This window comes from Eublepharis macularius, chromosome 12, assembly GCF_028583425.1.
Source record: "Eublepharis macularius isolate TG4126 chromosome 12, MPM_Emac_v1.0, whole genome shotgun sequence".
NCBI classification, from domain to species: domain Eukaryota; kingdom Metazoa; phylum Chordata; class Lepidosauria; order Squamata; family Eublepharidae; genus Eublepharis; species Eublepharis macularius.
The window spans coordinates 25,717,598-25,738,219 of NC_072801.1; the positions used below are offsets into that span (position 1 = coordinate 25,717,598).

General features: G+C 42.1%; 2 protein-coding genes across 4 annotated transcripts in view; one reads left to right on the forward strand and one right to left on the reverse strand.

Annotated features, from left to right (window-relative positions):
- Nucleotides 1-20,622, forward strand: part of C12H7orf50 (chromosome 12 C7orf50 homolog) — a 158,704-nt gene that overhangs the window by 72,206 nt on the left and 65,876 nt on the right. The window lies entirely within an intron of this gene.
- GPR146 (G protein-coupled receptor 146) overlaps nt 1-20,622 on the reverse strand; it is a 52,350-nt gene that overhangs the window by 19,721 nt on the left and 12,007 nt on the right. The window contains exon 2 of the mRNA XM_054992582.1: nt 725-848. The gene's annotated coding sequence lies outside the window, so the exon portion shown is untranslated. The remainder of the gene's footprint in view (nt 1-724; nt 849-20,622) is intronic.

A 20,622-nucleotide genomic window follows, 5' to 3' on the forward strand; every position in this document is an offset into this window, starting at 1 on the left:
TAGACTGGATTTTCTTTCTTTCTTGCTCAATACTGTAGCAGACACCATAGATACCAGACTACTGAGAAGTACTGTGAGTCTTATTAATATAAATATATCTGTTGCAAGATGGGATTGCTGGATGTTCTAAATATGTGTTTGCACTAAAGTACCAAGCCATCTCTTTTCCAGTCTAATGAAGTTTCAATGTTTTACTAGCCTTTTATTCTGATGGCTTAATAAAAATGCATCTAGGCGAATGGCTTAGTTGCTGACTTTAATGTATTGCAACATAAAATAATTCCTTTGCAAATAATTCCTTACCTGTGTTGTGTACCAGTGCCTCCTCCAACCCGTTCTGTCGGTATAACTTTGTGTTTTATGAATGGCAAAGGAGTCATTACTCAATTAAAAAGTGTGATGCAATACAGTCAATATTTCTGGGGGGGAGGGGTTAAGAAGGCTGATTTAAGGTAAGGTGAGGTCTACATATATGTAGCAGCTATACTGTGCGCGCGCGCACATATATACAAACATACATTTTTGGAAACCACAATAAGATAGCAACATAACCATTTTTAAAAATTACCTTTTGCTTTCAAATGATGCATTGTATAACAACTGCATACTTTCTTACTTCCTTTGGCAGAAACGTAATGGACTGTGCCCATTAGTTGCTTGCATGCCTTCTATGCTGTAACTATTACACATCCTCTTTAAAAAGATCAATTTGCCAAACACTCACCTGGTTATTGCTACCCTGCCCGACAGCTAGATATTTGGGTTCCTTGAGAGCAGTCAGAAACATCTTGCTCCTCAAATCAGAACTTTTTCTCAGATTGAGTTCAGCAAACTCTGATGTTTCATTTCTATGAAGAGAATACAATAAGCAGAGCTTAGGAGAAGAACGCTGACTCCATGGCATCGCTGTGGTTAGTGGTACTGAACTTCATATATTCACGTGACCTGTTCCCCCCCACCCCCAACACACATACATACACAACCTAATCCTTTAAGCTTGGGCTGGGCTCTGGGATTGGCTGAGAGCTCTATTACAAAACCAAGACCTCCGCAGTGATATCTCTGAGTTATTAAGTCAGGAGCGCAAGGGGGCATTAATCATGAGGTCCGATTAATGCTCTGGGCCAATTTGCCTCTATGGCAACAGAGAGAGAGAGAGAGAGAGAGAGAGAGAGAGAGAGAGAGAGAGAGAGAGAGAGAGTCATGTATTTGAAGGGGGGAGCACCACATCAAAAAGACATTTTGATCCAGAACCCTTACATCTTTCGTACAGTTATATAACATGATGTAAACCAGGTACATGCTAACCACAGAACCCCAATATTAATCATGAGTGCCAGAATTGTTTTGACTGAGCAATTGCGTTTAAAGCGAGGAGCATTGGGGCATATCATATTGCTCCGTGGAATATTCTGGGAAGATCTTTTGAAATCTTTCCAATGTGGCAACAGTTTATTTTGATAATAAGATAGCCTTAGGAAGAGCAATATTCTAGAACAGCATCTTTACCATAATGGGATTTAAAGCAGCAAGGCTTATTTGAACTGTGTTGCTGGCTGTACGTTATCCCCACTTATTTCCACTGCAACTCTTAGTAAAACTGAGAACCACCTCAATATGTTCATGCAAACATTAATTACTACATACAGACTTTGAGAGATTTCAATAATATATGCATGTCATTACTTCAAAATTACTGCTGAGTGTTAAAAATTGCCCAAACGAGTGGGTTATGTCTTTGGAAGGAGATGTATTCCAATGAAGGATGCTCTGAAGATTTTATACACGGGCAATTTGGGCGGGGTAAGCTAGTAAGGAATGTTACCGTGTTCTTCTTTTTTACTTCATTTATATGCCTTTGCCCCCAATGGGGACCCAGAGCAGCTTTATATCATTTGCCTCTTCCCCATTTCATCATCCTAAGAGGCCTGTGAGGTAGATGAGGCTGAGCGTGTATGACTGGCCCAAGTTCACCCAGCTAGCTTCCATGGCAGAACAGAGAATCAAACCCGGATCACCCAGATCCTAGTGCATCACTCTAGCCCCTACACCACACTGGTTCTCAAGAACAAACTTTGCTTTTTGAAGGTGTTTTCCCCATTAAAATCTTTATAATGATTTTTGTGCGGTTTTTGTAGATCAATCTACAAATTATCTCTTGAATTCCATATTTTGTAAGTATTGCATGGTTAGATGAACCCAGCTTCTGTAAAAGGGACAGCTTGTTAGTTGGCAAGTGCAAAATGAGCAGTGTTTTGCAGCATCATAAAGACTTGCAGTACAATCCTGTGGAGACTAGAGTTGCCAGTAGAGATGGGCATGAACCAAAATACAAACCAAAATTCAGCACGAACCGGGCTGGTTCGTGGTTCGCAAACTGGCCATTTGTCAGAGCCCATTTCTGACAAACTGCCACAAACTTTAGGCTGGTTCGTTTGGTTTCTTTTTTGGCTCATCACTGCAGACAGCCTGGCACCAATCAATCAGTTTCTTAGGGAACAGGAGATGGACTTTCTGTAGACCTTCTGCTGGCCTGGAAGTGACAGTCTGCTGACCCAGATGTGATGATTTGCTGACCTGGATGTGATGTTTTCATGAACCAAACAACCCGGTTCACGAACTGAGGCAGGTTCGTGAAAGTTCGTGGTTTGTGAAATGCGACAAACCACAAATCGCACAGTTCGGGGTTTTTCTGGTTCATGCCCATCTCTAGTTGCCAGCTCAGGGGAGATTCGTGGGGATTTGGGGATGATGCCTGGGAGGGTGGAGTTTGGGCAGGGGAGGGACCTCTGCGGGCTGCTGTAGCATAGTGGTTAAGTGGCTGGTCTCCAAGCCAGCACTCTGCTAGTTTGACTGCCAATACTACCATGAACTCTGCAGGTGGCCTTAGGTAAGCCACTCCACTCAGCCCCAGCTCCCCAGATGGATTGTGGAGATAATAATAACACCATTTTTCTCCATTTTGCTTGCATGACTGTGTCTACCTACACAGGATCTTCATGCTTCTGATGAAGTTTATTGCCACAATAAATCTGTTAGTCTTTACTGTACCACAGAACTCTTTGCTGGAGCAAATCCATATCCTCTCTCCACATTGGCATAACTTTCAAGCGCAACCCAAGGCAGCTCCACATGAGTTTTTTGTCTATTTTATTTATTTGCTTTCTTTATAGCCCACCTTTCTTACTGAGGCTCAAGACAGATCACACCTAATAGCATGAGGCATCCAATAAATAGAGCAGTAGGTCTAATATTTCTCAAGTGCACATTAAGTTGCATCAAACACTTTTTTAGCAACTAATGCTTATTTTTCTTCATATGCTGAGAGTATGCAAAAAAGAAAACCTTGCAGCGTTTGCACCCGTAACTTTTACAGCAAACTCATTGCCTTGTTGCTGAGGATTTATAGCCCTAAAGCTCCTAGGTATGCAAAATTTTCACGTCAGTGTGGTTCAGTATTACATTTGCGGTTTAGCAATGCTAGTGAGACATAAATTCTATGACATCTATGCAAATGATTGGAGTAATAAGATCCATATTACAGTTTGATAGAGCCCCCTGCCCCAGGCATGAATCCGTCTGCTTGAGATAAAAAGTACCTTGGAGCAGCTTATATGATTTTATAAATGGATCTCGCATATCTTTCTTTGTGGTCTATATTCCTGTCTAGTTCAGTGGGCATGATTTTGAGTTCATGTCAATATCAGCTGCAGGTGCACATGGAAAGGAAAACATCCCCTCTTCGGGGCATTTGAGTAAGAGTGTTAGATTGCTCAGCGTGTTAAGGGATGGCATGTTTCTCCGCAGCTCTTAAAAGCACAGGATTTTCCTTTTCCATGTGTTTTGATAGCCTTAAGAGTTTAAGGATTTATTAAAGCATTTGGGCTAGTAAGATCCTTTGGGGATTTTGTTTTTGGCATTCCGGTGGAGTAGACTGGACATTTGAGTTTAGGGAATCTGTTGATTGATTGATTGATTTGATTTGATTTGTAACCTGCCTTCACCACAAGCGGGCTCAGGGCAGGTCACAACAGACATAAAACAATAGATATAGTGAATTTAAAACAGTAAAAACAAATAAAAACCACATCATCATACTACATAAACTACAGTTTCCCAAGATTACGGCTCATTCTGTTCACCCCTGCCAGAACCACACAAGGAAGGGACCTCAGTTGTTCCGGTTACACAGTGACCCCTCGGGGTGTGTGTGTGAGATAATTGTGTACTGCCCCCCACCCCTTAACAGGAGATTAGTAGGGAGGCTTACTAGATAGATGTGAGACTGGCTTCAGCCATATGTCTGGCAGAACATCTCTGTGCAGGGAGCTTGGGTGGATTTCTCATCTGAGTAGGCTGTGTGTGAAAGGTCACTCTTGGATCAGTGCTGGTGTGGTGGGTATAGGGTTGCCAGCCTCCAGATGGTGGTGGGAGATCTCCCAGAATTAGAACTGATCTCCAGGCCACAGCAGTCAGTTCTCCTAGGAAAAAATGGCAGCTTTGAAGAGTGCACTCTATGACATTTTACCCCCACTGAGGCACCTCCCCACCAAACCCTGCTTTCTCAAGGCTTCACCCCCTAAGTCTCTTACAATTTCCCAACCTGGAGTTGGCAACCCTAAATGGGCGAGTCTAGGCTGTTTGAACATGGAGGCTTTGCCCTGGTTTCATGTCTGGACCATGTTGGCCACTTTCTGTGCCCCCCATTTTGCTTCAATCTTTTCCAAACCTAGTTTGGTACAATCTTTAGGGAAAGATTTATGTACTTATTTAGGTATTTATATCCCTCTTATCTCCCCAGTGGTGATCCAAACAGGCTTTACATGGGTCTCTTGTCTTCTGTTTTATCCTCACAACAACCCTGTGAGGGAGGTTAGGGCAAGAGAGACTGATGGCCCAAAGTCATCCATTAAGTTTCCATCGCAGAGTGCAGATTCAAACCTGGGTCTCCAAGATCCTAGTCTGACACTCTAATTACTATACCACACTGGCTCTGTATGCTGTGTGAATGGGAAGGTGTGCATTTCTTCAGGTCCTGCCAGATCAGTACCATTTTCTTTGCTTCTGTCTCCTGTGACTGCCATCCTGTCCCTGAGGGATTTTTCAGGCTTTTTTTAAAAAAAATTTCTGTTCACTTATTTCCTTAGCTTAATTTTTAAACATCCTTACAGAGGGTTAAAGTAGGATACCTGAAAGTGATCCATCCCATAGCAGGCAGAAAGAACCGTCTTAGCTCTCTAATCCATTTACTTTCACAATCCCTGGTAGAACCTTAAGAGGCATTCCAACTCAGGTTAGAGAAAACTGCACATAGCGTTCTTTAAAACTCTGTGGTGCAACCCTATCTTGGTACATTTCTCCCTTTGCAGTCAGCTATTTTTTTTAATGGCTTTCTTCTTCAATTCTTTTTGGCAGCTAGAAATAAAATCTTTTATGCTTAGCAACGTTCTGCTGAGAGAGAAAGATTGATCAACAGATGCCGCCATCATTTACCCTTGTGAGAGTCTGGAATGTGAGTCTGTCAGGCTAGGAGATCTGTTATCAAATATTCCTAGTGTTATTTTTTTAAAGTAAATCATAGTAGTTCGTGAACCTGATTCCCATTGGGCTTGAAAGGAGAGGTGGGAGAGAGTTTAATCCTTCCGCTCCCATGGATTCAGCCTTCAAAGTTATCCTTACAGTTTTTCTGACTTTAGTGTAGGAAGGAAAAAAGACAGGCAAATAAGAAAGGCCTGTCTTTTTTTCCTTTGCAGGGCTAATAATACCATGAAGGGACCAGTTCTGATAGACAAAACTATTCAAAAGTAGAAAGATCAATCTCCCTCTATCCTCTCCATATAGTGCCAGTCTATTATGAGACAATGCATGGCTGCAACATCTTTTTTGTTGGGAAGCTCTCTTGTCCATAGATGAGGAATTTCTCAATGCACCTTTTTGTGTACTTTTGACATTTAAGGGCCAAGCCCTGTCCCCAGTCCACATGCAATAAAAGGTCGTATGGTGGTAATGATACTGGCTGAATCCACATTACCTCCGCACGTCCCGATGTTGCACTAAATGCTCGCTAAACACCCGGAAGTATAGCGTCTTTCAAGCGCGATTTCTGAATTGCGCTAGAAAGACGCTATACTTCCGGGTGTTTAGCGAACATTTAGTGCAACACCAGGACACGCAGAGGTAATGTGGATTCAGCCACTGTCTTACAGAGCAGTTGTAAGGGTTTGCTGGAGTTACGTTTATGAAACACTTTAATGCTAGAAATTGTCTGACTGGTCACAGAAACCCGTGTTCCACTCCCCATTCATTCACAAATCTCACGGGGTAACCGTGGGTTGTTCACTACCTCTTGGCCAAAACCTATTTCACAAGGTTGTTGTGAGGATAAAATATCTAAACTGCTCTGGGCTCTGCCATTCCTCTAACGGCAGAATGTGAAGATGTAATAAATAGCTTTGCTTATCATCATAGCATCCAGATGCACAAACTATGGAGGGTCTGTGAATGTAGTTTATTTTTTAATAGCACGTTTTCTTAACTGACATGTTCCAAAAAATATAAATAAAAAGGGTTCTCCCATTTAAAGCATCTGTTTCCTAAAACACAGATCGTAACAGGTGGGGGTATTTTGTGATGCTGCCTTTATATGTTGCAGGCAGCTTATCATTAGCATGGAACTAAATGTGCCTTCAAGGCATCCCCAGAGGGGGCTAGGATGTCTCATTCTGTTTAACAGTGCATGACTCAAACAGGCATTTCTGTCAGAATCAAGTGCAAGGTGAGGGATTGATAACAGAACAGGGTTGGGGAGATACTCAGATACTCCTGTCCTAAATAAGAGGGCCAGCACAGATTCAATAACGTTGCACTTCAGCCTTCAGAAAAAGTCAACACTGCACTGCATTCTTTAGCAAGAGTTTGTTTAATTAGTCTTCTAATACATATTAAACGTCCTTGTCATAGAGCCAACATCAAAGGGTATCATTAAGTGACACCTACTAAAGACTTTTAATTAAAATTTAATCTTCTCTAGCAATCTCTCTGTACAAAACTATAAACAGTCTATAAAATTTATTTTGAATTAACTTAGTTAAAAATTGAGATGTGTACATTAATGAGGAGTGGCAGGGTGCCGTGACATTTTTGGTATCATCCTCTTCTCTTGTTGACATACCTTATTTTTAAAACAGCCTGTCTTTCCCAAACCATTTCAGATTATGTAGTTGGTGTCAATATAGTGTAGAGGTTTGTGTTTGGGCCTAAGGGTTAGAGAGACCTGGGTTCAAATCCTCTTTCTTCCCATGCAGTCACATGGTTCTTTCCCTAACCTACCTCATAGGGTTGTTGTGAAGATAAAATAAGGAGGGGAGAACAATGTAACCTGTTATAAGTTCCTTTAAAAGAACAGTGAGACAAATGTGGTTGTAGTGGTTAGAGTGTCAGATTAGTGCCTGGAACCCAAGTTGGAGTCCCTGCACTCTCAAGGAAGTGTGCTTGGTGACATTGGGCTAGTCATCTTCTCTCAGCCTCACCTACTTCACCTCAGACTGATCTAACCTACCTACTCCCTGTGAGGTTGGTTAGGCTGAGTGTGTGACAGGCTCAAGGTCCCATGGCAGAGTGGGAATTTGAACCTGGGTCTTCCAGATTTAATTCGACACTTTAAGCACTACATCGCACAGGTTCACTTGCTCTTTTCCTTGCAAGTCCCGTTGTCTGAAGCTGAATTCTAACATTTGGGGGCAGTGTAACACAGGGGATAATATCTGGACTGGATGTGTACAACTTAAGTTCTTATCTTAGTTCAGCCCACAGGGCTCTCTCAGTGTCTGAGTAAGTTGTAATTTTGCATTCTAACCTGCTGTGTGCATCCACACAAGGAACCAAGATTTCTAGCTGTAAGGAGAGTAATTTGACATGAAATACGTAATTACTATTCCCCGTTCTGTCATTTTTGGTTATTTGTTATTGTTTGATGCCAAGTTGTCATGACGGCCCGAATTAAATGCTTGTCTTTAAGGAGACTTTCTTACTTTCTTAGTCTGGGGACAATATTGCAAGTCTTGCAGCCTGAAGAACCAAATGCTCTGTAGTCGCGCAGTTTCTCGAAGCATGGCTTTTCCTGCGTGGCCATTTGGATGTGTCCAGAATAGATACTGGAGTGTGGTTTCCGTCCTACTCTCCAACTAGAGCGTTCTGCTTAAAGGACAAACATAGTCGTGCTTCTGTGCCTGCTGTATCGAATTGGCGAAGAGTAAAAAGCTGAATTATTCAGTCTTTGTTCAGATTTCAATTTGTTTCTTCTTTTAAACATTTTGTCCTCTAAAATGGATTTCCACATTGCGTTCACAGTGAAACTGTGGAACGTCATAAGCTGCATTTTCTCTTCCTCTTTTATTGCAGCACCATACAGGTTCATGAGAACAAATTTGTGTTATGGAGCAATGTGTTAAAATTTCTGCAAGTTTCTGTTCTCGGAACTGCCTCGGAGTTTTTAGGAGATTGGTTTGTGGCTGAGAGTCAAGCTAAAATGAACAGATTGCCCCAGCATTTCAGAAATGGACACGGGAGCATGCAAATTCATTTTTACCTGCCTTTCTCCCTAGTAGGGACCCAAAGTGGCTTACATCATTCTGCTCTCCTTCATTTCATCCTCACAACAACCCTGTAAGGTATGTCAGGCTGAGTATGTGTGACTGGCCCAACATGCTTCCATGGCAGAGTGGGGATTTGAACTGTGGTTGCCCAGATCCTAGTCTCACACTGTTAGCACTATGCTATGCTGGCTTAAGGAATTTTGTGGATGACCTTTAAATAGCACTGATGTGAGTAGCAACATGCATCTATCCATAAGAATTTATACCTACCCAACGAGATTTCTCCAAAATGCTTACTTATATTAGGTTACGGTAACAGGTTTGAATACAACCTTCTAAGCCCAGTTTTCTGGATTTTGTTCTTTACAATGAGTTTGAGTAAGATTGCTCAACTGCCTTCTATAAATGAACATTGATAACGTCAGGGGTCATTTAGTAGAAAAAGAGCTGCAAGAACTCATTAGCATAACTCATTAGCATATGGCACACCTGTTGCCATCACCGGAAGTGTGTTATTAGTATAACTGATTTGCATATGCCACACCTCCTGACATCACCTATTCTGGCTGTTTTGGACCCAATCCTGGCCATTTAGGGCTGAAATTTGGCCCAAAATGACAAAAAGGGGCTGAAAATGGCTGAAAAGGAGCCCAAAATGGTCAGGATCAGGCCACTGATGAGCGGGAGAGTGATCCACCACCCATCAGAGGCCCGATCTGGGCCATTTTGGCCCCAACCCAGACCGAAACGGGCCCAAAATGGCCAAGAGTCAGGTGGGTGGGGCCACCTGACATGTGACCTCTTTGGGCAACTGCCAGAACTGCGTTCCTGTGCGTTCCCCCTCGAAATGAGCCCTGGATAACGTCTTTTCACTTTATATCTTATTAGTTCTCAAGTGAATGATGTTGCTAACCGCTTTATAATGTTGCCTGTCACATTTTAATTTTACTTAAGCCTTAATGGAGTTTTGTGACGTTTGCAATCTTCCACTCGGGTTCTTTTTGTTTAACGGCTTGCATTCCTGGGCTTCTCTGAGTTTCGGTTAGCCTGGTTCTTATGTTCATTGGAAGAGCAAGAAAATGGGACATCCCCAATACTCCGCAAGGTAAGTGTATTTTTGTGGATTTACTGTAATCCATGAAGCTGCGGTAAGCAAAAAAATCTTACCAACTGAAAAGTGAAGATTGCTGACAATCCCGTGGTAAGTCCGTGGTAATGACAGTTCCGTGGTAGGTCCTCTGTTCAGTCTCTGGCACCTCTAGCTTAAAGGGCTTCTCAGATGGTAGGTACTAGCAAAGAATAATCTCAACTTGAGTCCCTGAGGAGTTACTAAATAACAGTATGCTGTAGATCCAATAAACCAGGCATCTAGGTGCATCAGAAGTCTGACTTGGTATATAAAGCACCATCAGGCATTCTGCAACATCCTGGGGCTGTCCCTTGTGTTATTCAGGAGGCACACCATGGGCACATTTACCCCCTTAGCACGTAGCATGAATGCACACTTTTTTCATTGCGTGTACCTGCAGGGGGGAGCTGCGATTCATCCCTCTTCCTGGCTTTGTCTGATATAGACTACACCACTGCAGCACACTTGCTCATTCTGTTTCCCTGTGAAATGAGCTGGGACCTACCATTTAATTTTCTGTACAAGCAGACTCTGGTAGCAATCTGAATGAACTTGGAAAGCCATAGGGTTTAACGCCACAGTGGTTGAGTGACCTTTCTCTTGGCTGATGTGGCCCAGCCTTACTTGCTTTCAGAAAGGGTTGGGGAGTTGGATGGTTCATCTGGGCTACTGGGCTGTCCTCCTTGATAAGTTGGCACATTTCATCTGAAAAAATACCATTGTCCGTTCTGAGTGCTGGCTCCTAAGTAACCAAAGCTGGTTTGGCCATGAAATTGGGAAAGCAGACCAGCTTGATGGGAAGTTGTTTAAAAAGCTGAAGAGGTTTGCTTCTTACCCACACCCCTTGTTTTTTGTTCAGTTGAACCCCAAATGTCTTGCTCGCTGTGTGCTGTCCATTCCTCTCCTCCCCTGCCCTTTTCAATAAATACTGTAATTATCTGTGAGTCAAGTGTCATTCTCTGAAGGAACACTGTTTTCGGTTAGCCCACATTTTGTGGCATATCGTTTTTTCACTAAAAGGCAAACAAAATGGAACAAACAATGCTGTGGCTGAGATTTGTAGTTGGAGATGAGAGAGAATATTTTGGTTTTGGGACTTCTGAAGTCTAAAATTTGTTGAATTTGGTCTCCTAACGTGTTATAAAGCAAATGCCTTTTCCTTGTGACGCAGCCCTTCCATTTTTGAAACAAAATATTTTGATACCAACCAGACCGCATGCTGGAGTTGAACTGAGAGTGCCAGCATTCACATTTTGACACAAGCACTGATTTCTCTCGCACAAAGTTGCCCCATTTCCATCAGCTCTTTATCATGATCTGTCAAACCGCGAGATAAAGAACTGCCCCAAGCTGTAGCTGACCATTGGTCAATTTAGATCAGGCACCCGCTGACGTCTTCCCTGGCACTAGGGTTCCCAGGTGCCCGCTGGTGGCGAGCAACCTCCTGGGGATTTGCTCCCAGTTGGTGGAAGGGGGCAAGCTCCTAGAGCTCCCAAAACTGAAGGCTGCCTCAAGCCTTCCCAAATCCCGCAGCCTTTGATTATACATGATTTGATGAGGGAGAAGTAGCAACATGCATTTGTGAACATGAAAACAACCTCCATTTATGCTCATTACATGATGGAGGAAAAGCAAGTTGAACTTGTGAACATGAAAGGAAGCTGTGTTTGTGCTCATTCTGGACAAACCTCTGTTTGTCCTAATGCCTGAAAGCAGCTATAGTTAAAGTGAGGATGAAGTTGGAGGGGTGTGGGGAGGCAGTGTGTGACCCTACCTTTGGCTTCCAATCTTGTAGTCATGGTTTAGAGAAACCAGGCATTATGTTGATTATTACAGCTAGCAGAAGACAATTATAACTGTTCTCTCTATATAATATGAATATGTCATACTTTTTTTCAAAAGTTCTGTGCTTGTATCAGTTAGTTTAATTAGATTTTCTCTCTCTCTCTCTCTCTCTCTCTCTCTCTCTCTCTCTCTCTCTCTCTCTCTCTCTCTCGCGGTACATCACCCAGCAGAGTCTGATATTCCATTAGCTGAACTAAACAAGACCTATATTCAGGATGTTGTACATTTTTGCAGATCACATGAAAGTTTATTTGAATTTTAATGTTAATGGAAGGAAGTAGCTCTGGTGAATGACCTGCAGAGCAAAGTTCTTCGCCTGTACACAAGTGCGTTACTGTGTTCTTGAACTTTGCCTTCTGCTCTCATTATCATCTCAGTCTTGAAATAACCAGGCTCATTTCGTTTAGAATATTTGGCAGTATACAAGAAATTCTGCTTATAGCTTATAGCAATGTCTTAAGTACAAATTACTTGCCAGTGAATCTGTAAAACTGATTTATAGGTGGCATGTTTTCAGCATTGGCGAACGTAGCTGGTTTATGATTTTTGCCAGTGTCTTTCCCTACCATTGGGGAAACTTCATACTGTCTGATTGAAAAAAACTCCTGAATTTCTACAATGCAACCATTGCATATCAGAGACAGTATTAGGGCACAAATTGGAGTGCTGGCTGGGCCCATGTATGTATGTATGTATGTATGTATGTATGTATGTATGTATGTATGTCATTCATAGCCTGCCATTCTTGCTGAGGCTCAAGGTAAATTACATAGTGTGAGACTAATCAATATCAAGGACATTTCTATAAACAATGCCGTAGGTAAATAAATGCAAGTTTACAAAATCATAGCATGAGCAAAAAACTAATACAGAGTTGAAGAAATGTTGAAACAGAACATAGGCAATTCTAGGGCTGACATTTGACAACATATAACTACCTAGCAGGGATCACAGCCGAAGCACAGGTAGCACATAGGAACACATACTCAAAGCAACAGATAGGTTGTAAGGTAACATAGCGGTGAAGTCTATGGTCCCTAATTCATTAGTTGAAGCATCTGAGGCCCCTTCTTTACAATACAGCCCTCCTATCTGACGAAAAAGCCTTTTTGAATCATTCAATTTTGCATCATTTGCAGAAATTCAAATCTTTTATCAGTTTCTCTGCTAATTTTAAATTTATTGGTTCTTGTTTTATTTTAAAGAGCCCCCTGCTTTCAAGATAGTTGTTAGATATTTTGTGTTGCTTTAATGATTTTTAATCTGCCTAATTTTTGGATAGTTTTATCTATGGATGCTTGATTACCACCTATGCACCCTGTTTGTTTAGCAGTTTGTTCATTAACTGCAAGTGTGCAGTGATCATAAATCCCTGGTCCTTTACAGTTCCTAGAAAGTTGCGGAGGCAGCGGGGAGCTTAATAAAAAGAGTGACTTTTGGGGTGGGAGAAACACTTTTGAATGCCTGCTTAAGATGGGAGTGGTATGTATCTCATATTTAAGAATTATATGAAGGCCAGCCTGACAGTTAAGATCTGCTTCTCAAGCCCTGCTGTCTGTGCCATTACCTTCAGAGGTGATGCTGGTGGTGACTACAGGCAGGGCATTTTCTGTGGTGGCATGTTGCCTTTGAAGTGCCCTCTTTATTGAGGCTTGCCTGGCCAAAACGTTTCTTTTTACCCAGACTTTTAGGAGGTTTTGTCTTTCCAGCTGTTTTGATGTCTGCTTGTAGACTGAAGTCTGTTTTATGGATAGCTTTATGCAGTTTTTATTCCCCTGGCTGTTTTTCTGTTACTAATTTATTATTTGAGTTGTAAACCTACTCAATCAAGGACTCTGAGGAAGTGGCATGAATATTTCCTAAGTAAATATATAAATAAAATACATATTTGTATCAGATTTTAAACAGTTTTGGAACCTTTTTTGTCAACTAAAAAGTGAGGCAAAGATGCAAAAATTAAAACAAAACCTTGCCTTTTCAAGTTAAATTCAGCCCAAGAGACTTTGTAAATCAAAGCTGTGAGCTTATTATTGCTTCCTTTTCGTTCATTCTACCTTTGGTTCAAAAATTAATCTCATGGGATGGTACAGTTTAGGACAGGGGTATGAAATGTGTTCAGAGGGCAAGAGATGCTGTTAGCAAATAATATTTTGTCAGCGGACATTTCATCACCGCAAGTAGGCGGCAATTTCTTAGGAAACTTATCACAGTTGTTGCAATGAACAGCAAAAAAAAAAATCAATAGTCACAGTAGTTCAGCAGTTCTTCAAATGTTAAAAATTGGTTTTACTTTTTGCCTATTATTGCTCACTGATAGTACTGTCTCCATAATTCTTGCTTATTCATTTATAATAGAAATATATTGCTAAATCTGGAGGGCTAAGGTTAGTCACAGTCTTTTTAACTTAATATTCCCCTGTTTCTCCCCACAAACAAATTATATAATCCCCCTCCTCCCCAAAAATCTGTTCCTTTTTTGTTGTGGCATAAAGAAGCTTACTTCTTGCTTTCACTCTAGTCGGCATCTATGAGTCCAAAGTAATATTATCATGCTGACTTAAGTGCCATTTGGACTCTTTTTGCTGCTGATATTTTTAATATTCTGCCTTGCTCAAAGTACATTCCTGGACTCAAACTGCCCCCATGTATACCTGAACATTAGATGGTGAGTCCGACTGATTTGAGTATGGCCCTTCAACAGATATTTATTTATCTGTAAACTATTACAAAACATATTTAATCCAGATTGAGAAACTTTACCAGAAATCACATCTACAATACAGAGTAATTAATTATCTATGGGAAACATGTTTCTGCCCATGCTTCATGATGATGATGTGTGTGGTGAGCCAGCTTGGTGTAGCTGTTAGAGTCTCAGTCATTGACCTGGGAGACCTAGTTTTGAATTCCCCCCACCCTGCCCTGGAAACGCACTGGAGGACCTTGGAACCAATCACACACTTTCAGCCTAACCTACTTTGCAGGGTTGTTGTGAGGATAATATAGAGGCAAGAAGCATGATGTAAGCCACTTTGGGTCTCCATTGAGAAAGAAGGTAAGTGTATAAATGAAATAGATACAATAAGATACGTTAAGATAAAAATAAAAAGGAAGGAAATTAAGGAGAAAAAAAAGGATGTTCTGCCCAAGTCTCTGTATGAAACCATTTGGCATCTATGTCAGGATTGTCCTTAATGGCTTGTTTGGGTCACTTTCTAAAAATTACCTGGTGCCAACACGATATTTACAGCCTAAGTCCTAAGAACGGGTACATAGAACAGGTCCTAAGAACAATGGGCATAGAACAGGTTCTATGCCCATTGACTTCAGTGGGCTCACAAAGGGAAAAACCTGTTTAAGATTGCAGTGATTCTTAAAAGACTCTTTTCCCTCTTTCCCGTTCAGACATTCTCTGAAATAATGAGCGATATTTTCACTGGTGCTTCTAACGTCTCATATCAAAGATAATCTTTGGTGAACTGAAATGTATGGATCAAAACACACAGGTTCTTTTAAAAACAAAATCTAAAACTGCTTTCTGACAGATTTTTTTGTGCGAGACTTACAAAACAACATTTCATGCCGTAAGCAACTGTATAATTTAGGTTTGCTTTAGAAGCAAAACGGATTGCCCCTCTTCTCCCAGCCTGGATCATAGTACTCTTAGTGTCTCACTGTCTTGGTAGATTTTGTTTTTCATATCCAAGTAAAATGCCTGAATAAGCTGATCAAGGGCCAGTAGTTTTAGATGACAGAATGAATCCTTTGTTGCAAACAGAGCAGCATTCACAGAGTCCCCCCCCCCCTTTTCAGTTTCTAACAGTAGAAAAATCACTAATGTTTCCCTTTTTGCTGGCAGTCAGAATCACTTCTTGATAAGCTGATCTTTGTACGTTGTTATTTCAAATGACTCACTTTTCTAGATACAGTGGAATAGCATGCATTTTAACCAGATTTACAACTAGCCATAGATCAGTCAATTTATGTGGCTTTTCCCATCTTGAACATGCAGATGGCTTTGTTTGCTGCTTCTTTGCCTTATGCACACTCTAATCAATGAGAAGTGTTTTTGGAAACCGTGAAAACATGAATTGCGGGATTTACTGGATATAGCTGTTAATGGAACTAAAGCTGAATTCCAAACTGCCGTCAACTATTGACATTACTATTTGACATTCAAATAAAATGATTTATTATTTTTATTTTTTCTTCGTAAGTTGCCTCAAGCCCATTCTCTGGAGAGGCAGTATAGAAACTTTCTAAATAAATACATTTGTTTAGTATGCTGGAGATATTTATGAGGGTCAAACTAGACATTTGATTTTTTAAAGAGTTGGGTCCCAACTTAGCTTCATCGCAGCCCCACAGTACCTGTGGGGAACAGCTGTTAAAAATAAAGCAAAGCCCTTTGGACTCAGAACACCGCCACAAGGAGGGGCTCCTGCCTCCTTCCCCAGCCATTGTCTGTACTAAATACTCCACAAAGATCAGCAAAAATAGGAAAATAACACCCCCACCACCCCGGCTGGTGCTGTTTCAGCTGCTATGTGGCTGTGGGGAACCCAAGCTGGGTCTTTGGAAGCTGGCTCCAACTCTATAAAAAGGCACACATTGAGTTTGACCCTCTTAACTGAGGGTCATCTTTTCTCTCAGCATGTGTTTAAAGTGGTGTTGAGAGAGTTGTCCAATGTCAGCTAGCAAACTTGTGGGCTGAACGAAACTTTGAATGTTCTATGACATCATTAAGTGTATACCAATTACTGAAGATATCACAGCACCATAAAGGAAAGTAGCTGTATGTGTGTTGGGGCGAGGAGAGAAAACAGGCCTTGTATGCCCTCAGTTATGCATGTTCCTTCCCCTCCCTCTTCCCCTCATCCATGGCTGGGAAATTGAAGTATTTTTAGTTCCAAACAAACCTCGGTTTAATGCGATGCTCAAAACGGAAGTTTTGTTCTCTTTCCTGCAGAGCAGGATTAAACCATGGGTCACAACCCTGGTTTGTGGGCAAGAGAAGAAACCACAAGTTTATTTGTCATCGCAACAAACCATAATTTGTCTAGTAGCAGTGCATAATGAGAAGAGCCCAAGGGCTTCTGAGTTTCACTCTTCTTGTCACAAACAAACGTTTCTTGCTCGTGGCATCGTGATCCTGGCTATAACATTTTTCTCTGTAACTTTAAAGTAATTTCCATTAAACTATGTATTCTTTGTTACTGTCATGCAAATTTACCTGAACATTCTAACTTCATGTCTCTATAATAATCGCAACAAGGTTTGAAGTTCCTTTCTAGCAGTAATAGCTGTTTGAGGATTTGTCCTTAAGAAATGCTTGAGTTGCCTGTCCTCCAAAAAGAATATAAGACATGTTATTGAATGATACCAATGTTGTTTGCATTTTTTTTAATGCTGAGGGAACTATTTTGGAGAATCCCCAGCACCTTGGAATGAATGGAGTGGCACATTAAAAGAGCTTGATTACTTGTGCACACTGCAATGTTTTCAGCCTGTTTAAGAAAAACCCTTTCTTTCTGCTAGTTAAATATTCTGTTGGATAAGAGCAATCTACTTAGAAGAAGAGTATGGATGAGGGGATCTGTGCCATTGTGAGAAGCTGCCACAGTTTCTGCCAGGCAGTGGTGGAGGTGCACTGGAAGCACCATTGGCCCCCAATGCTGGTCTGTTGGCATGTAGAACAATGTTGTCTTATGATGCAAGGATCACAGTCCCATTTGGCTCCTCCTGTTCAGTTGGTATGGGCACACAATCCATGTGGGGGGGGCACCCCCTGTCTTGCTTTAGTTTGGTGGTAGAACGTGCTGTCAAGTCATAACCGACTTATGGTGCCCTTGCTGGGGTTTTCAAAGCAAGAGACTAACAGGGGTGTTTTGCCATTGCCTGCCTCTGCATAGCAACCCTGATCTTCTTTGGAGGCCTCCCATCCCATTACTACCGAAGGCTGACCCTGTTTAGCTTCTGAGATCTGATGAGTTCGGGCTTGCTTAAGTAGCCTTCTGTAATTTGCAGTCACCACCAACTTACTCCACCCCCAAGTTCTGGATTCAAGTTCGGCATAGCATTTGAGAGAGGCACCACAGGACTGGATTTTGCAGGAGGCAAGGTTGAGTTCTTTGCATATTTCAGACAACATAAGGGAAGCTAACCCAATGGTCTCCTTCACCCAGGATTGAGAGAATTTCCTGCCCTTCCAACTTCTCCACAGTTTGCTGAAAAGTTGAGGAGGGAACTCTTTGTGCTGTGTTCTGGGGCAAGGTGATAGCTGGGGGAGTGTGGAGTAATTGCCTCTGGCAGCCTGACAGACAGGTTGATAGACCCCTGCTTATCATGCACAGACCAGAATCAGGCATTAGGGATGCCATGTGCCTGCTTTGGGCAGGCATTCTCCCACTGATGGATTCCCCTCTACTTGCCTCTGGAGCTGGAAGGAGAAACAGCAGGGGGCTGAAATGACATTGCACTACATGCCAGCATCTCATCTGAGCAAGAATGCAGACGTGACATCAGACATCGTCTTGCACTCTAGAAATTCTTTGATAGTGCCATAGAGTTTCTAGAGTGTCAGCTGACCTCGGATGTCATGTCTCGGTTTTTTGCCCAGCTATGACGTTGGCTTGTAGCACAACCTCATGTGCAATCCTGTCCTGACCCAAAGCTCTGGGGGTGCTAGGCAGTGTTTTCAGTTTGGGCCTGGCTGCTTGATGCTTTCTCACTCTTTGATTTTTTTCATTCCTATCCAAATTGGCCTCTGTCCACAAAAGTCCTGGGTTGAACTGGATTCAACACTCCCTTCCTCTGCACCAGTACCAGCAAGCAAGCCTATGGAACCTGGGAGCCAAGAGTCACAAGCTTCCAAATCCCTGGTTCAGATATTTTGAGACCGCCCTGACCCAGCTGCATAAAATCTTTCATCTGGCAATGGTGATGCCCAGAAAAGAGCTCTTTCACTACAGTCTCTCCCTCCTCTGTTTATGAGTTTGGTAGGGCTTTGATTTTCTGCATTAGCTTACAGGTGGAGGTTAAGGCTGTTTCATTTCTGTAAGACTTTTTGCATGCTAGGACTCCATTGCAAGAAAGAACGGAATCCTCTTAACTTTTCCATCAATGGCATGCTCTGACAATGATGTTGCAAGACATTGTAGACCATGTTCTGTACACTTTTGCTGGTTCCTGTGAGCACAGTCTCCTGACATTACAAGAGCAGTTTGCTAGCCAAAGCGCAGTAATTGTTTTAAAATGCCTTGGAAATGTGGTTACAATTAAGTAGTGTTCATTTGCCAGTCCTCATCGAAATCAGTTTCATGTGTCTAATGTAACATTTTCATGCTAAAAATGCATTGAGAGAGCCATGTGACTTCAGAGCTATTTTAGAGAAAAGTGAATGAAGCAAAATTTAATTAAGTAGCCTGTCTTTGTTTTGAAAATAGTGCCTTTCCCCCTCCCCTACACAAATTAAAGTCCTAACAACATTTCAAGGGCATTTGTTCCCTTTTAAGGTTCCTCTCTGCTCTCTTTAAGATAAATGTATGGTATTAAATTCATTGCTGAACGGTAAACATGCTGTGGGTCGATGGGTGTGCAAATGCAAGAAAACCGTGCTTGATCGGACCAGTGACAGCATCCTGTTTTGCGCAATGGCCAGTCAGTTGCCAACAACCAGGGCATACAGGCCCGGCCTTCCATTGATGCTGCCCCCTAGTAACGTCTTGTATTTCCCCATCATCCAAACAAGACCTTGACAGCTGCATTCCTCCTTCAGGTTTTGGCAAATGGATTTCCATATGGGGGAGCATGAACCAGAGAGGATTAGTTCCTGTGCAGAATCCCATGACTTCTACCACTGGTCATACTAAAATACAAACAGTCCAGTCAAAGTGGAAAGAAACTTCTCTTCTGAATCTTGTGAATTTACTAGGGATGGATAACTGGTAGCCAGGCCAGATGCTGAGTGCCAAATGGCTGCACTGGGAGTTCATGGACAGTTTGCCAAGGAAATGAAAGCACATGATGTCGTACTCTTGCCCAAGTAAGCTGCTCTGGATCTTGGCCAGTGAGGCACTGCCTGGGAAATCTGTATGCTGCTTCCAGTTCCTTTGTAGCAGAAAGGAGGGGCAATGGCTCAGCGGCAGAGCACCTGTTTTGTATGTTCAACCCCCACCATCTCCAGTTGGAAGGATCAGGTAGCAGGCGATAAGAAAGACCTCTACCTGAGAAGAAGGCAGTTTTACGTTTTCATGTGATGCTACAGAATGAATCATGAAGCAGCTTTGGGCTCACTTGTGTGAAACCTTCCCCTCTTCCAGCAAGCTTATTAATTACTTCCTTTTTTACAGCCAACCATTGCATCAGACTGGCAAGCTATGTTTTGTTCCCAGATTTATTTTGATTGATTGATTGATTGATTGATTGATTGATTTACTTCATTTATGCCCTCCCCTTCTCCCCACTGGGTACCCAAAGCTGCTTACATCGTTTCCCCCTTAGTTTTAGCCTCTCAAGGTAGGTTAGGCTGAGAATGTGTGAGCAGCTCAAGATTATCCAGTGAGCTTCCAGGGCAGAGTGGGGGGATTCAAACTGGGGTGTCCAAGATCCTGGTCCAGCACTCTGACCACTACCCCATTTTGGCTTTCAGATTGCAATCTTGGTTTGCAGGTCAAACCCAGTCGTGGTTTGTTCTGCCATTTTTTAAAAGTAATTTCTTTATATCCTGCTGTTCTCCCAGGGAGTTCAGGGGCATCATTCTCCACTCTTTCATTTTATCCTTCTGTGATGGTCTGCATTTTTTAAAAACCCTGGGAGGGCTCTAATTACACAACTATAGGACTGTTAAGGGTTAATCCCTCACAGAATCAGACAGCTTTGAGTGCAGACAGGCTGCTCCAAGGGATCTGATTGGATAGCATGAACTGGAAAGAGGAGGGTCTATTTTCAGTTCTAGCTGAGAGAGATGGAGCGTGAAGGGTTGGGAGAGGAGAGCAGTTTTAACACCTGCAGGAAAACTGGGGAAAGTTGGCAAGGAGGTTAGGGAAGTAGGTG